The sequence below is a fragment of the Rhinolophus sinicus genome, chromosome 16 (assembly GCF_057876585.1).
Source record: "Rhinolophus sinicus isolate RSI-liver-muscle chromosome 16, RSI-T2T, whole genome shotgun sequence".
In the NCBI taxonomy this organism is placed as follows: Eukaryota; Metazoa; Chordata; class Mammalia; order Chiroptera; family Rhinolophidae; genus Rhinolophus; species Rhinolophus sinicus.
Genome location: NC_142516.1, coordinates 78395605 through 78412354, shown reverse-complemented (window position 1 = coordinate 78412354; position 16750 = coordinate 78395605).

Genomic DNA, 16750 nt, shown 5'->3' with positions numbered 1-16750 from the left:
GACTTTTATTATAACGAATCTCCTATTCATATACTATTTTGAGCAATTTATCAAGTAATGTCCTTTGTGACTTTTTTTTAAACCTCCATCACAGGAGCCAGTCTAGAATCACATATTGCATTTAGTTGTTCTGTGTCTTTAGTCTCCTTTCATCTGGATCAGTTTCTCAGCCTTTCTTTTTCATAACAAGGCCATTTTTGAAGAATATATTCAATGTGTCATTTTTATACCCCGTCTCACCTGGAAATCTCTTGGTGGAGCTTATCATACTTAGCCTGTAAATGATGTTTTTTACATTTGTGAGTCCTAGGGACCTTAGGACAGTCAGAACCAGACTTGGCGTGAAAAAGTACCAGAGCTACAGAGATATGTGGAGGGATTTTTCTGAACAGAGACACCTCCGGCCGTCACAGGAGGGCATGAGGAGGGGCTGGCCTTGAGGTGCACCTTCCTACCGGGTGGAGACAACGGTGAAGCTGGGGAGGCTGGAGGAGAAGGCAAAGAAAGGAGGTGTCATTACTGGAAAACCTTCCTCATACGGGAGGGAAAGGTTTGGGTGTCTGTGGCCAAGACTGATTCATGGGACTCAGAGAGGGAATGCAGGCAAAGAAAGGAGAAAATGACCCAGGGCTTCACCTCGGCAGTTCGTAATCTAAATAGTGAAGCTGCAGGGGTTATAACTGTTAAACAACTAGCTGGCATTGGAGAGATGAAACAAACACATACACACCATCCACAACATTACATTTGGGGTGTGTGTGGGTTTACTTTTATTTTTAAGATGAAATAGATCTATAGCTACAGACATGAAAAGATGTTGATATTGGATTATTAAATTTAAAAAGTAGGTTGTAGATCTTCTCTTGAAAAAAAAATGAATATGTGCGTGCATGTATTTTTTCAAACAAGTGTTTTGGATTTCTTTGGCAAAATACCCAGGAGTGGAATTGCTGGGTCATAAGGTAGTTCTATTTTTAAGTTTTTGAACCTCCATACTGTTTTCCAGGGTGGCTGCACCAATTTGCAATCCCGCCAACAGTGCACAAGGTTTCCCTTTTCTCCACATCCTCACCAGCACTTGTGGTTTGTTGATTTACTGATGTAGCAATTCTGACAGGAGTAAAGTGGTATCTCGTTGTGTTTTTTATTTGCATCTCTCTGAAAATTATTGACGTTGAACATCTTTTCATCTGTGTATCGGCCATCTGTATGTCCTCTTTAGAGAAATTCAGGGCCTCTGCCCATTTTTTAATTGGATTGTTTCTTTTTTTGGTGTTGAGTGGTATGAGTTTTTGTTTTTTTTATACATTTTGGATATTAACCCCTTATCGGATGTGTCATTGGCATATATCTTCTCCCATTCAGTAGGATGTCTTTTTGTTTTGTTGATGGTTTCCATTGCTGTGAAAAATCTTTTTAGTTAGCTATGTAGTCCCATGCATTTATTTTTACTTTTGGTTCCCTTTCCCGAGGAAATATGTCAATAAAAAATATTACTAAGGGTAATGTCTGAGAGTTTACTTCCTATATTTTCTTCCAGGAGTTTTATGGTTTCGGGTATTTCATTTAAGTCTTTAATCCATTTTGAGTTTATTCTTGAATATGGCGTAAGAAGGTGGTCCAGTTTCAGGGTTCTTGTATGTATCTCTGGTTTTCCCAGCACCGTTTGTTAAATAAACTGTGTTTACCCCAGTGTAGATTCTTGCTTTCTTCATCATAGATTTAAATGACCATATAAAGATAGATTTGTTTCTGGGCTCTCTATTCTGTTCCATTGATCTGTGTGTCTGTTTTTATGCCAATACTACCGTGTTTCCCTGAAAATAAGACCTACCCCGAAAATAAGCCCAGGTTAAGATTGTCAGCCAGACGTACGCATTTAGTACGTTATGACAATGTTCCAGAAGAAGATGACATGACTGTATTTGAATAAAAGTAGATTGTTGTACATGAAAAAATAAGACAGTCCCTGAAAATATGCCCTAATGCATCTTTTGGAGCAAAAATTAATATAAGACCCGGTCTTATTTTTGGGGAAACACAGTATGCTGTTTTCATTGCTATGGCCTTGCAGTATAATTTGATATCAAGTAGCATGACACATCTAGCTTTGTTGTTCTTTCTCAGGATTGCTGTGGCTATTCGGGGTCTTATATGGTTCTACATAAATTTTAGGATTATTTGTTCTACTTCTGTGAAAAATGCCATTGGTGTTTTGGTAGGGATTCCACTGAATCTATAGGTTGCTTTGGGTAGTATGGATATTTTAATTATATTAATTTTTCCTACCCATGAGCATGGTATAAGTTTCCATTTATTTGTCTCTCCTTTAATATCTCTTTTCAATGTCTTATCATTTTCTGAGTACAGTTCTTTTACTTCCTTGGTTAAACGTATTCGTAGTTTGTTTGTTTTTAATGCAATTGTAAATGGGATTGTTTTCTTAATTTCTCTTTGTGATAGTTCATTAATGGTGTATAAACATGAAACCAATTTCTGGATATTAATTTTGTATCCTGCTACTTTAGTAAATTCATTTATCAGTTCTAATAGTTTTTTGGTCGAATCTTTGGGGTTCTGTTCTCTCTATATAGTATCATATCATCTGTGAATAATGACAATTTTACTTCTTTCTCATTTGGATGCCTTTTTTTTTTTTCTTTTTCTTGTCTGATTGCTGTGGCTAGGACTTCTAGAACTATGTTGAATAAAACTGATGAAAGTGGGCATCTTTGTCTTGTTCCTGATCTAAAGGAGAATGCTTTTTGCTTTTCCCCATTGAGTATGATATTAGCTGTGGGTTTGTCATATGTGGACTTTATTATGTTGAGATATGTCCCCTCTATTTCCACTTTGCTGAGAGTTTTTATCAATGGATGCTAGGTTTTGTCAAATGCTTTTTTTTACATCTATTGATATGAACATATGATTTTTATTTTTCATTTTGTTTATGTGGTGTGTCGCATTAATTGATCTGTGGATATTAAATTAACCTTGCATATGAGGAATGAATCCCACTTGATCATGATCTATGATCTTTTAACTGTATTACTGAATTCGCTGTGCTAATATTTTGTTGAAGATTTTTGCATCTATGCTCATTAGGGATATCGGCCTATAGTTTTCTTTTTTTACAATGTCTTTGTCTGATTTTGGGATCAGGGTAATGGTGATGTCATAAAATGAGCTTGGGAGCCGTCTCTCCTTGTGGAATTTTTGGAATACTTTTGAGGAGAATAGGTATTAGTTCTTTTTGAATGTTTGGTAAAATTCATCTGTGAAGCCATGTGGTCCAGGACTTTTGTTTGTTTGTAGCTTGTTGCTTATTGATTCAATTTCATTGGTAGTAATTGGTCTATTCAGATTTTCTGTTTCTTCTTGATTCAGCCGTGGAAGATTGTGTGCTTCTAGGAGTTTATCTATTTCTTCCAGATTGTTTAATTTGTTGGCATATAGTTGCTGGTACTATTTTCTTAAATTTTTTTGTATTTCTGTGGTGTCTGTTGTCACTTCTCCTCTTTCATTTCTGATTTTATTAATTTGGGTCCTCTCTCTCCTTTTCTTGATGAGTCTGGCTAAAGGTTTGTCAAATTTGTCTATCTTTTAAAAAAAGAGCTCTTGGTTTCATTGGTCTTGCGTATTGTTTTCTTAGTCTGTATTTCATGTATTTCCACTCTGATCTTTATTATTTCCTTCCTTGTACTCCTTTTGGGCATATTTTGCAGTTCTTTTCCCTGTTCCTGTAGGTGTAAGGATAGACGGTTGATTTGAGATGTTTCTTGTTTCTTTAGGTAGGCCTGCATTGCTATGAATTTCCCTGTTAGGACTGCTTTTACAGCATCCCATAGATTTTGGGATGCTGTTGCATTTTCATTTTCGTTTGTCTCAAGGTACATTTTGATTTCTTCCTTGATCTCATTGTTGACCCATTCATTATTTAGTAACATGTTATTCAGCCTCCATGTATTTTTGTGTTTTCCAGTCTTTTTCTTGTAACTGATTTCTAATTTCATAGCACTGGTCAGAGAAGACACTTGGTATGATTTCAATTTTCTTAAATTTATTGAGACAGGTTTTGTGGCCTAACATGTGGTCTATCTTGGAAAATATTCCATGTGCGCTTGAGAAGAATGTGTATTCTGCAGCTTTGGGTGAAATGCTCTGAAAATATCAATTAAATCCAACTGGTCCAATGTGTCATTTAAGGCCTCTGTTTCCATATTTATTTTCCATCTGGAGGACCTGTCCATTGGTGTCAGTGGTGCGTTGAAGTCCCCTGCTGTGATAGCGTTACTGTTGATCCCTGTCTTTATGTCAGTCAATATCTCTTTTATATATTTAGGTGCTCCTGTGTTGGCTGCATAGTTGTTTACTAGGGTTATGTCCTCTTGTCGGATCGATCCCTTTATTATTATGTAGTGCCCATCTTTGTCTTTTAATATATTTTCATTTTAAAGTCTATTTTGTCAGATATAATAAGTATTGCTACTCCATGTTTTTCTCATTTCCATTTGCATGAAATGTCTTACTCCAGCCCTTCACTTTCAGCCTGTGTGTGTCTTTTGATCTGAGGTGAGTCTCTTGTATACAGCATATGCAAGGATCTTGTTTTCTTATCCACTCAGCCACCCGGTGTCTTTGGATTGGAGTATTTACTCCATTTACATTTAAAGTGATTATTGATAGGTACATAGTTATTGCCATTTGTTATTTGTATTTCTGTTCTTCGTTGGTTTGTTTGTTTTCATCTTTATTCTGCTTAAAGAAGCCCTTTTAACATTTCTTGCATTGCTGGCTTGGTGGTAATGAATTCCTTTAGCTTACTCTTTTCTGGGAAACTCTCTCTCTCCTTCAATTTTAAATGATAGCCTTGTTGGGTAGAGCAATCTAGATTGTAGGCCTTTGATTTTCATCACTTTGAATATTTCCTGCCACTCCTTTTTGGGCTGCAAAATTTCTGTAGAAAGTCAATTAATGGTCTGATGGGAGCTCCCTTGTAAGTAACTCAATGTCTTATCTCTTGCTGCTTTTAGGATTCTTTCTTTATCTTTAAACTTCGCCATTTTAACTATGATGTGTCTTGGTGTAGGCCTGTTTGGGTTCATCTTGTTTGGAACTCTCTGTGCTTCCTGGGCTTATATGTTGATTTCCCTCACCAGGTTTGGGAAGTTTTCAGTCATTATATTTTCAAATATGTTCTCAATCCCATGGTCCCTCTCTTCTCCTTCTGGTATTCCTATGATGCGCACGTTGTTGCACTTGATGTTATCCCAGAGGTCTCTTAAAACATTTTCATTGGTTTTTATTCTTTTTCCTTTCTTGTTGTTCCGATTGGGTGATTTCTGCTATCTTGTCTTCTAAATCGCTGATTCGATCCTCTGCTTCATCTGATCTGCTGGCAATTCCTTCGAGTGTGTTCTTCATTTCAGTTATTGTATTCATTAATTCTGACTGGTTATATTTTTATGATTTCTGTATCCTTCTCTATGTTTGCTGTCTCTTTGTTGAGAATCTCACAAGTTCCTTAAACATTCCTATAATCAGTGTTCAAACTCTGTCTCTGATATGTTGGTTGCTTCTGTTTCATTTAGTTCCATTTCTGGAGGTTTCTTTTGATCTTTTATTTGGGACGTGTTTCTTTCTTCCCCTCATTCTGGCTGTCACTCTGTGTTTGCTTCAATGTATTGGGTAGATCCCCTATGTCTCTCAGTCTTAGCTGGGTGGTCTTATGTAGTATGTGTACTTTATATTTGAATTGCCCTTTCTCCCTATTATCCTGTGTTCCAGAGGTGTCCCTTGTGTGTATTCTCCTGTTGAAGGCGAGCTTTAATTGCTTTTGGTTTGTCAGTGGGTGAGATGGACTCCCAGGCTGACTCGCTCTGAGAACTGTCTGTGCCCACAGTGTATGAGCTGCTGTGTGAGAGTTGACCCCTCAGATGAGTCTTGTCCCCTGTGGGCTTGTGTGCCTGTAGAGAAGTCCCTTTGGGTGTGTCACTTGTAGGTCAGACCCGGTAATACTCTGGTTTGGTCTGGAGTTGGCCTCTGGCTTTGTTGATTCTTATGCCTCTTTGGCTAGGCTCTCCCGCAGGGAAATTTCAGAACAAAGCAACTCAACAAACACAACAACAACAAGAACAACAAATAATACACTCACACATAAAAAACAACTGATAACCAACACTCAACACAAAAAAAATATCAAGAATACAAAATCAAAACAAAAATGAAGCAAAACAAAAAATAACGAAAAAATCATTACAGAGAAACAAAGAAGGAGGAAAAGTTGAGCAAGGAAAAGAAGAAAAGTAAAGAAGAGAGACAGAAAGGGGAGAAAAAAGGGAAAAAAATATATACAAGGTCTGACAAGTCAGTTTGCAAACTTGTTGCAACGATGTTGCTAATATTTTTTGGTATCAGAGGGATTATTCATTATGAATTTGTACCAACTGGACAAACAGTTAACCAAGGTTACTATTTGGAAGTGCTGAAAAGGCTGCGTGAAAAAGTGAGACGACCAGAACTTTTCGCCAACAATTCATGGACTTGCATCACGACAGTGCACCAGCTCACACAGCACTGTCTGTGAAGGTGTTTTTAGCCAGTAAACAAATAACTATATTGGAACAGCCTCCCTACTCACCTGGTCTGGTCCCCAGTGATTTCTTTTTTTACCGAAAGATAAAGAAAACATTGAAAGGAAGACATTTTGATGACATTCAAGACCTCAAGGGTAATACAACGACAGCTCTTATGGCCATTCCTAAAAATGAGTCAAAATGGCTTTGAAGGGTGAACCAGGCGCTGGCATAGGTGCATAACTTCCCCAGGGGAGTACTTCGAAAGTGACCGTAATGAGGTTCAGCAGTGAGGTATATATCACTTTCTCTAGGATGGGTTCATGAACTTAATTGTCTGACTTCATATATCTAAAAATGATAACAATAAAATTTTAACAAATGACCACCAGTCTTGGCTTAAGTCCACCAAGCTATCTCCAGGTTTTCCTCTGCTATAGAAAATCTCCTCTGCATCTTGTGGGGGCAGCGCTGGACACCTGGCACTGAGAGTGACCCTGGCAATGCAGTTCTAAGTGGGCGGGACTATGGGGTGTGGTTGGTAGTTTTTACTCAGTCAGTGCAGTTTGTGCTCTGGCCTGCAAAAAAATGCGCTGAGAACACCACAGTCAGCCACCGGGAGGTGGGCTTCTTCTCTGTGCGCAGGTCACCTTGGTCGTCGGGCACTTCTTCAGTTGGGGGGTGTGGAGGGCGTGAGACTTCTGAGCTTCTGAAAACCCAGAGCTGCCTCTGCAAGCCACTGCTGACACCTGCGTGTATCTCAGCAGCTCTAACTCTCCTGCTGGGAGCCACCCAGAAATGGTGGGGGCTGGGTAGGCAGGTGCCTTTGTCTCCCTGGCCAGCCCAGAAGTATCACACTCCTCCCAGCCCAGCCTCTTCCCTAGGTCACACTTCACTTGTCAAAGCAGTTTTTCCAGTTTTTGCAGTTCCTCTGTAATCTGACACTACTTCTTCCAATTCCGGGACCTGCTTAAAACTCTGGAATTGGCGGGGTAGGGAGAGTGTGGGAGGGTGGGAGGAGGGGTCCAGGCACGATGCTTTCTCTGATTTCTGCCTGACCACGAGAGCCCAAGCTGCAGTTCTCAGCTGAGGTCTCTGCCTCGAGTGCTGGGTGCTGCTGTCCTATGTGCTAATCCCTCAGCAGGACTGTGGGGCACAAGGAGAGAGCCCACAGCCTGGCTGTTAGGATCTCAAGTCTGTGTCATGGGGTCCAGCGTCTCCTCAGTCCCTCTTCCCCCATTCGTCCAGTTTGCCCCCCTTCAGGTAATCCTTGCGTGTGTCTCTTAGCTGTTCTGTGTGATGAGCAGAGAATCCTTGATGAATTATAGATGTTCACTTTGTGGTAACTTCCAGGGGAGATGTCAAGAAACCCACCTCTCACCGCCTTTTCTGTCAGTCTTTTCATTTCTTAAAATGTGTGTACATTTTTTGGGTACCCTCTGTATTTGTGAATTTTCCAGTGTTTCTCTTATTGATTTTTAGTTAACATTCCATGGTGGGCAGGAGAGATACTTTGTATCAGTGAGTCTTCCTAAATTTATTAAGGCTTGTTTTGTGACCTAATATGTGATTTATCATGGAGAGAGTTCCATGGGTGCTTGAGAACAATGTAGCATGCTGCTGTTGGGTGGAATTTTCTCTATATGTCTATTAGGTCCATTTGGTGTACAGTGTTGTTCAAGTTAGCTGTTTATTGATTTTTCTGTCCGGATGTACTATCCATGATTGAAAGATGTTCTTTTGACACTTCAAAAATTCATAAGAGGGACTTCTCTTTGACTCTGTGTTGGCCCACAATGAAACTAAATGGTGATTCATCTTGGAGTTCTTTTTCTTTAAGCCACAATGCAAAAGGACAGAATGACAGGTGTTTTCCCTTTAGTTACTTAGATTTTAGTTCCCCTTTTGTTTCTTTTCTCAACATTGGCCTCCAAATCGGCCTCCAGTTTGACACAATGCTGGTCAATGAGACATCAGCTGAGAATACTGGGGAAATTAGTTGTTTTCTGATTCAGTCATGGCTCCTTCCAACTTTTGTCCTTTTCAAGTCAGTCATGCATACGTGAAAGTAAAAGAGCACTTTCCAAATATGATGGGGCACGATGATAGAAGTTACCCGGGTCCCTCATCACATAATTGAGCTGCTTATCTCCAACTCTGGATTTCTTGTTAGGTGAGAAGAATAAACTCTGGTATGTTTAATCCACTGCCATAGTTTCCTGCATTCCTGATAAAGAATGATCCGCCTGGAAATGGAGTTGCAAGATGGAGAACCTAATATTTAAAATTGGCCAAATGGGGGAAGTAGGAGAGAATATCCAATTATTCCAGGCAAGAAAATTAGAGATCTTTATTAAAGGTGATGAAATGTGTGATCGAAGCGATACCTACTTATCTTGGGACACAAAAATATACGATAAAGAGAAATGGTAGAAAAACATCTAGAATGTTAGTTTGGGTTTGTTATTTTTTTTGCCACTTTCAGTGCAAAAAGGGTCTTACCTTCAATTTATAAAAATGCAGCATCTGCAAAGTGAGGTAACCATAATCTGAGCCTTCACCGAGGGCAGCGATCATTTCAGACTTCAGCCAACCAGTCTGCAGGAAGACACGGAAGGAAGAAATATAGCTTTGCTAAGAGAACATTCCCTAACTGCAGCGTGTAATCTATGTTAACTGAAGAGTCATGATTTGGAGTTCTGTCAGTTGAAATAACAACAGCTAACATTTATGTAGCACTCCCTAATGCTAGACACTACTCTAAGCATTTTACATGTATTAGCATATTTAACCCACAGCCCTGTTGGGACTGTTGTCACAGTCTGTGTTCGATGCAGGCCTTCCACTGATTGGATGAAGCCCCCGCATATTATGGAGGGTAATCTGTTTTACTAAAAGTCCAAGAATTTAAATGTTAATCTCATCCATAAAACACCTTCACAGAAACATCCAGAATACTGTTTGACCACATATCTGGGCACTGTGGTCCAGCCAAGTTGACACAAAATTCACCTCATATAAAGAGAGCAATGAGATGAAAGTCCTGTCCATTGGAAGAAGGGAAGAGTTTTTTTTTTTCTTTCCGTCTCTAATTACTCTATTTCGTCATGCATTCCTTCCATGTAGCAGGAATAAGTGAAATCCTAGCAACTCCAATAACATACTATTCACACACACACAACAAAAACACCACCTAAAATGTATCCTGATATTCTGCTCTAACTCTAATGGGATAAGGGACATTTAGATTAGACCAGAAGTCTGTACATAGTTTTCACGGCTTAAAATTTACCTTTATCCTTTGATTTCAGATGTTTCCTTTTTTATTATTAAACTTTTTATTTAATACACATGCAATTGTAGGAAATAATACATAGAGATCAAGTGTACCCTTCATGGTTTTCTCCAATGGCAGCATCTTGCAAAACTATGGTACAAGTATGTAACAGAGATATTCACATTCATACTATCCGTCAAACTTACTCAGGATTCCCAGGTTTACACATATGAATTTCTGTGCATGTATGTATTTACTTCACGCAGTTTTATCACATGTATGTTCATGTGTCTATCACCAGAGTGAAGACACAGAACAGTTTCATTACTACAGAGATCCCTCATGTTGCCCTTTTACAGTCACATTCCTCTTTCTCCTGTCCCCTTAATCTAATCCTTAACCCATGGTAACCACTAATCTATTTCTCAAAATTTTCACTTCAAGAATGTTATACAGCATGTAACCTCTTGGGATTGGCTTTTTTTCAGTCAGCATAATTTTCTGAAATTCATCAAGGTTGTTTTTATTAGGAGTTCATTTCTTTTCATTGCTGAGTTCCTAATACTGAACCAGCCATGCATATGTGGAATAAATTCTAATTAGTCACGAGGACAGACATACCTCATTTTGCTGCACCTCACTTTATTGCACTTTGCAGATGCTGCATTTTTATAAATTGAAGTTAAGACCCCCCACCAGCAAAAAGATGAGGACTCATCGAAGGCTCAGATTATGGTTACCAATTTTGAGCCAATAAAGTGTGTTTTAATTAAGTTATGTACATTGTTGCTGTTTTCTTAAGATATAATGCTATCACACACAGTAGACTACAGTTGGTATATACATAACTTTTGTATGCACCAGAAAAACTAAATCTATGTGACTTGCTTTATTGTGATGTTCATTTCATTGCGCTGATTGGGAACCAAACCCACAATCTCTCTGAAGTATGCCTGTATAATTCTTTTTCTTTTTAAACATGGTTGGATTTAACTGGCTAATACTTTTTTGTAGATTTTTGCCTCTACGTGAGAGACATTGATCTACAGTTTTACATTTTTGCAGTCTGTCTGCTTTGGTAGAAGGGTAGTATTGGTCTCATAAAATAAATTAGGAAGTATTCCGTTTTCATTCATTTTCTGGAAGAGATTGTGTAAAATCAGTATTAATCCTTTATTGAGGTGTGTTTCATGGTCCAAAATATGGACTGTCTCGGTGAGTATTTCATCGGTGCCTGAAAAACAAACATGTCTCCTGCTGTTTAGGGGGAGTGATCTTTATATATGTCACTTAGATCCTGGTGCTTCATAATGGTGTTCAGGTCTGCTACATCCTTGTTGCTTTTTTGTCGTGGCACTATCAGTTGCTGACAGAACAGTAACAATCGATAGAACAATAACAACAATCACCAACAATAATGATGAATTTTCTCAATTTCTTTCTGCTCTGCCAGTTTTTGCTTCATGCATTTTGTTACTTGGTTCGCACACATTTAGGATTGTTATATCTTCCTTGTGGATTGTTTCCGACACTATTATGTAGTGTCCTTTTTTGTCTTTAGTAAATTCCTTTGTTCTGAAGTGTACTTAACCTGATATTACTATAGAAACTCCTACTTTTTAAAATTAATGATTGCATGGTATATCTTTTCCACCCTTTTACTTTCAACCAACCTATGTCACTGAATTTGATAAACAGCATATTGTTGTGTTGTTTTTTTATCCACCCTCATAATTTCTGTCTTTTGATTGGTGTGATTGGAACTTTTGAGGTAATTATTGATGTTAGAGCTTAACTCAGCCATTTTATTACTTACATTTCTTTCCTCCAGGTCTCATTTTTCTGTTTCTTTTTTCTTGCTTTTCTGTGGATTATTTGATTATTGTTTAATATTTCATTTGGATTCTTTCTTAGTGCATTTTTGCTCTATCTCTTCGTATAGTTTTAATGCTTGCTCTGGGTATTACAATATACATATGTGCCTTATCACAGTCTAACAATATAGTACCACTCGAAGTGTGAACGTGTTACTTTCACTCGGGTCCCTTTACCTTTCCCACTTTAAAATATCATTGTTTAGAATATCAGATGGCATAATTTTTGCTTCAGTCATCACATATGAATTTACAAACTTGTGGGTAGTATAGTATATTGTATGTACTCATATTTGTGCTTGTTATACTTTTTCTTCTTTCCGGGTGCCCCAGTATTCCTTCTTTTACCATTTTTTCCATTTGAAGAACTGCGTTTACCCAATCTTTAAGGGTAGGTCTGCTAGCAACAAATTCTTAGTTTTCTTCATTTGAGAACGTGTTCATTGCACCCTCATTCCTGGAGGATAGTTTTCCAGATACACAGTTTGCAGCTGACAGTTTTTTCTTTCAGCACTTGAAGAAAAATGTGCCACCTCCTGTGACCTCCATGTTCCATATGAGGTATCTGCTGTGATTTGGTATCCCCACATAGGTAATGAGTCGTTTCTCTCTCGCTGCTTTCAAGATTTTTGTCTTTAGTTTTCGTAACTTTTGGGATTTTCTTGGCTTCTTGAATCTGCACATTTATGTCTTTTGTCAAGTATCAGAAGTTTGCAGTCACTAGTTCTTCAAATATTTTTTTCAATCCCGCTCCTTCTCTGAGATTCTGATGACACAAATGTTAGCTGTTTTGTTCTTGCCACAGAGATGTTTTTCACACAGTACTTACTCACTGTCATTCAGATTGGCTAAGTTCTACAGATCAGTCCTCAAATTCTCTGGTTCCAATTTCTATCATATCCACTCTATCCCTGAGCCTATTCAATCAGTTTTTAAATCTATTTTTCAGTTCTATAATTTCCACTTGATTTTCTGGTTTAACTTTTCTTTTTTAAGACTTTGTACTTTTTCATTTGTTGTAAGAGAACTTGTAATTGCTTTAAGCATTTTACTGATGGCTGCTTTACTATCCCTGTCAGTTAATTCCAATATCTTATTCATCTCAGTGTTGGTGTCAGTTGATCATCTTTTCTCATTTAAATTGTGATTTCCTGGTTCTTGGTATGATGGTTAATCTTCTATTGTATTTTGAATATTACTTGTTAAGAGACTCTGGGTCCTATTTAAATCTTTCATTTTAGCAGGAAGTCACCCTGGTTTTAGGTTTAGCACACAGATCCTCTCCTACTTTTGTGGGTTCTTTATTCCAATGACAACGTAGTTTTCAGAGCTCTTGGAATGCTAGTTAGCTCCTTAGCTTATGTGGTGACACTATTGCTTGCACTTTTCCCTGCTGTTGTTGGGGAATGTGTTGGGAATTTCACAAAACGGGATGCTTTGTCTCTAGATAGGGAAATGGATGCTCTAGCCCGAAATGGAGGTAAAACTTCACAGACTGAGCCACTGATATGTCAAGATTCCCATTCCCAGTACCTCCTGGCTACCTGATATCTGTCAGTTGGGGCCAGGGCAGTCCCTTCCTGGACTGCACTGTTTAGGGAGGATGTCATTTCCGGTACCACCTGGCTGCCAGGTGTCTTGCAATAAGGTGGGGAGTCTGAGGTCTGTGGGGACAGGTATTTCTGTGGCAGGAACCCCGTGGCTGGTGCACCTAACTGCCTGCTGTCTCTAGATGAGAGGACTGTCAATCCTGTGAGAAAAGAGAGCACGTCCCTTCACCACTTACTGGTAGCAGGGATCCTACTCGATTCCATCTTCTGGTGCTGCTGGACTCACCTGGTGTTATCAGCAGAACTTATGCTCCATCCAGGCAGGAATGACCCACCTGGACTGTCTTTGCTAATTTGGGATCCAAGAACCACCAGGCCACTCTCTTTTGTGGGGCTTGAAAGAAGCACTGTCACTATGTTGCTCTTGTACTCACAAGGGCCACTCTCCAGGAGAGAGAGCTTAATTCCAAACCCTTAAACCATGGGCTGGACTGCCTGACTACTTTTAATGAATGGGGTGTGCAAAGAGTAAATGGTTATGTTTATGGTGGAGAAACCTGGCAGACATCACCTTGACCAAGTGATCAGCATTAACATCACCAGGAGTAAGTCCTGTTGGCATCAGGTACCTTTGGATGAGATATAGTCAGGACGTTGCACTTCTGTGGATTTCTTCCAAAATGTCCGTAATTCAAATCCAGTAATCAGACATCCCAAATTGAAGAGCATGCAATACAATACCTGACCAGCTCTCTTCAAGTGTTATGGTCATGAAAGACAAAGAAAGACTGAGAAACTGTCAGGAGGATACTAAAGAGATAATGACCAGAAACAATGTGGGGTCCTAGATCGGATTCTACATCAGAAAAAGGACAATAGTGGAAAGTCCGAATACATTGTGCAGTTCCTAATAGTGTTGTCCCAATGTTAATTCCTTAACTTTAATAAATGCACTATGATTATATAAGAGGCTACTATTAGGAGGAATAAGCGAAGTTACCAGTTGCTGTTGACATTGTACTACAAGTATAAGCAGCAGACTTCATTTAATTATATACTGCTATTGTTGTAGACTCGTAAGTTTCCTCTTTTCCCAGTGGTTTATAACTCAGTGTACTCAATTAGTTTGGTGCTCAAATTTTCCCAGATTTGTCCAGTGAGTGGGAACTCCTGCATACTGGTTCCATGCTCCATCATGTTCTTTTTTAGCACTTCCTTACTTTCTGGCATTACGGTATGTTACAGGATCATCGCATACCTTCACTGCCCTAACTCTGGAAGGAGCCCTTAATCCAAGAAGCCGGGGTTTGCATTAATGGAAAAATGGTGTTAGGATTAAGATCTGGATGGCAGGCGTGCTCACTGCTACTGGAGTGTCCTTGCTTCTTGGTCTTTTCAGCAGACAGAGGTAGGAAATATGTACAAGTATATACACATACACACAAATATGCACGAGCACAGAAACATGTGCAGACACACATGCACAAATCTTAGCAATCTTAAATTCACACCAGTACTTCTGATCCCCAGCCTTTTTCTCAGATGCATTTTACTCCATTGTGTCTATGCTCCAGTTTATACCATTGACTATGTTTAAACATTCAAGCAGTTTTCAATATTTTGCAACTATAAATAATGCTGTGAAAAATATCCATGTGCATGTTGTGTAGAGTCATAAAATTGCAATAGACCCTGCAGGATAGATTCTTAGAAGTGTGCTTGCTGTGTCAATAGGTACATGTTACAGTCTAAGTATTGCTAAGTACCCCTGTAAAAGGCTTTACCATTTTGCATTCCCACCAACAGTGTATGAAAATGCCGGTTTCTTCGCAGACCAACCAATACAGAGTACTGTCGAGTTTTTGAAGTTTTGCCGGCCGATGAGTGGGAAATGTTATCTCAGTCAAGTTGTAATTTGCATTTCTCTTATCATGAGTGAGGCTGGACATCTTTTCATTTGTGTATGTCTTTTTTGCTAAACTGGCTGATCATGTCCTTTGCCCACTTTTCTATAGGCTTTCTGTTCTTTTCTCCTTGACACTTAAAAGTTCCTATAAAGTGGGGATATTAACCCTTTATGTGAGATATATTGATTTATATGTTCTATAATTTTCTTCCAGTCATTTGTCTTTTAATATTATGGTATTTTCACCCTGCGAGGTTGTTGGGTTTTTTTTTAATTTTTGTATATTAAACTTTATTAATCTTTTATCTCTGGATTTTAAGCCAGCAAAGCATCTGGGCCTGGTGAATATTATCTTCTAGTGAACATTCAGTACCCACGGCAAGGGGACATGGCCAGTCCTGTGCTGGTATTTGTAGGCTCTGGGGATTAGAAAGCACAAATGCAATGGCTAAAGGGGCAGTGTCTTGCCTGCATATGAAGGTGGGTGCTGTGTACAAGGGTACGTTGTGGCTGAAGGCCTGAATGCTCAGGCTGGATCTTTGCACGTATTCACAACTCATGGCACGGGGCCTTGAGCTGCAAGCTCAGGTGTTAATAGGTGCCCTTCACTTTGCTGTTGGGGGGAGGCTGAGCATATGGTTTGGGATCTCACACGGCTGTTGGAGGACTTAGGAAGGGGTGAGGATGAAGGCCATTACAATATCGTTCTCCTTGTATAGAACCGGAGTCTAGAACAAATGTAGAGTGACTCGCCCATGTCCCCCAAGATCTTGAATAATTTGGGGTTCTTGACAGAATAAGGCACACAATCAGGTGTGCAAACTTGTAAAGAAGCAGTTACGGAAAATGAAAGAACATAAAACATAAAGGACTGCTGCTTAGAAAGTAAGCCCTAAACCAACTATCTTACGAACACTGAAAGAAAGCGACATTGTTTTTCCTCCATTCCATTTCAGGGAAGCAGAACATTTCCTAGTAATTTCTACCATCGTCACAATCATGGGGAAAGGGAAGGGAAGGCCAGAACACCCCTTTATGGCAAGAGTTGTTGGCCAGATATGAAATTGGCGTATCCAGAGGGCAGAAGTGACATGTTTAGCTAAGGAGATTACTAAGGAAGGTGGTGAAGGTGCAGCCTGGCTTCTCCTTCTCCTCACAGGAAAATGTGAGAGTAGAATTATAAATTGGAGGAACTGTTAAACAAAAAGGAACCAGAACTTGAAGATTTGGAAAATTCTCAGCCTATCCATATTGCAAAATATGAGGAAGCATGTTCTGGAGAGAGCACCACAGTATGGCTAGACAATCATTTGATAGAGATTAGTTTGGAACCAGTCAACTATCTTAGCAGAAACACTGACAGGTTGGACTAACAGTGAGGTAGATGGGATAAAACGAAGGAATTCAACAGGAAGGAGAACAGAATGATCCGGCTGCAAACGTGTTATGCATCGAGAGGGGAGAATGACCCCAAAGGTGACACAGAGATGAGCAGGTCTGCTGGTGCCACAGTGGGCCCCGAGAGTAGGAGTCTGGGGTCCAGTATTTCTCCATGGTTTTAGTGGGCC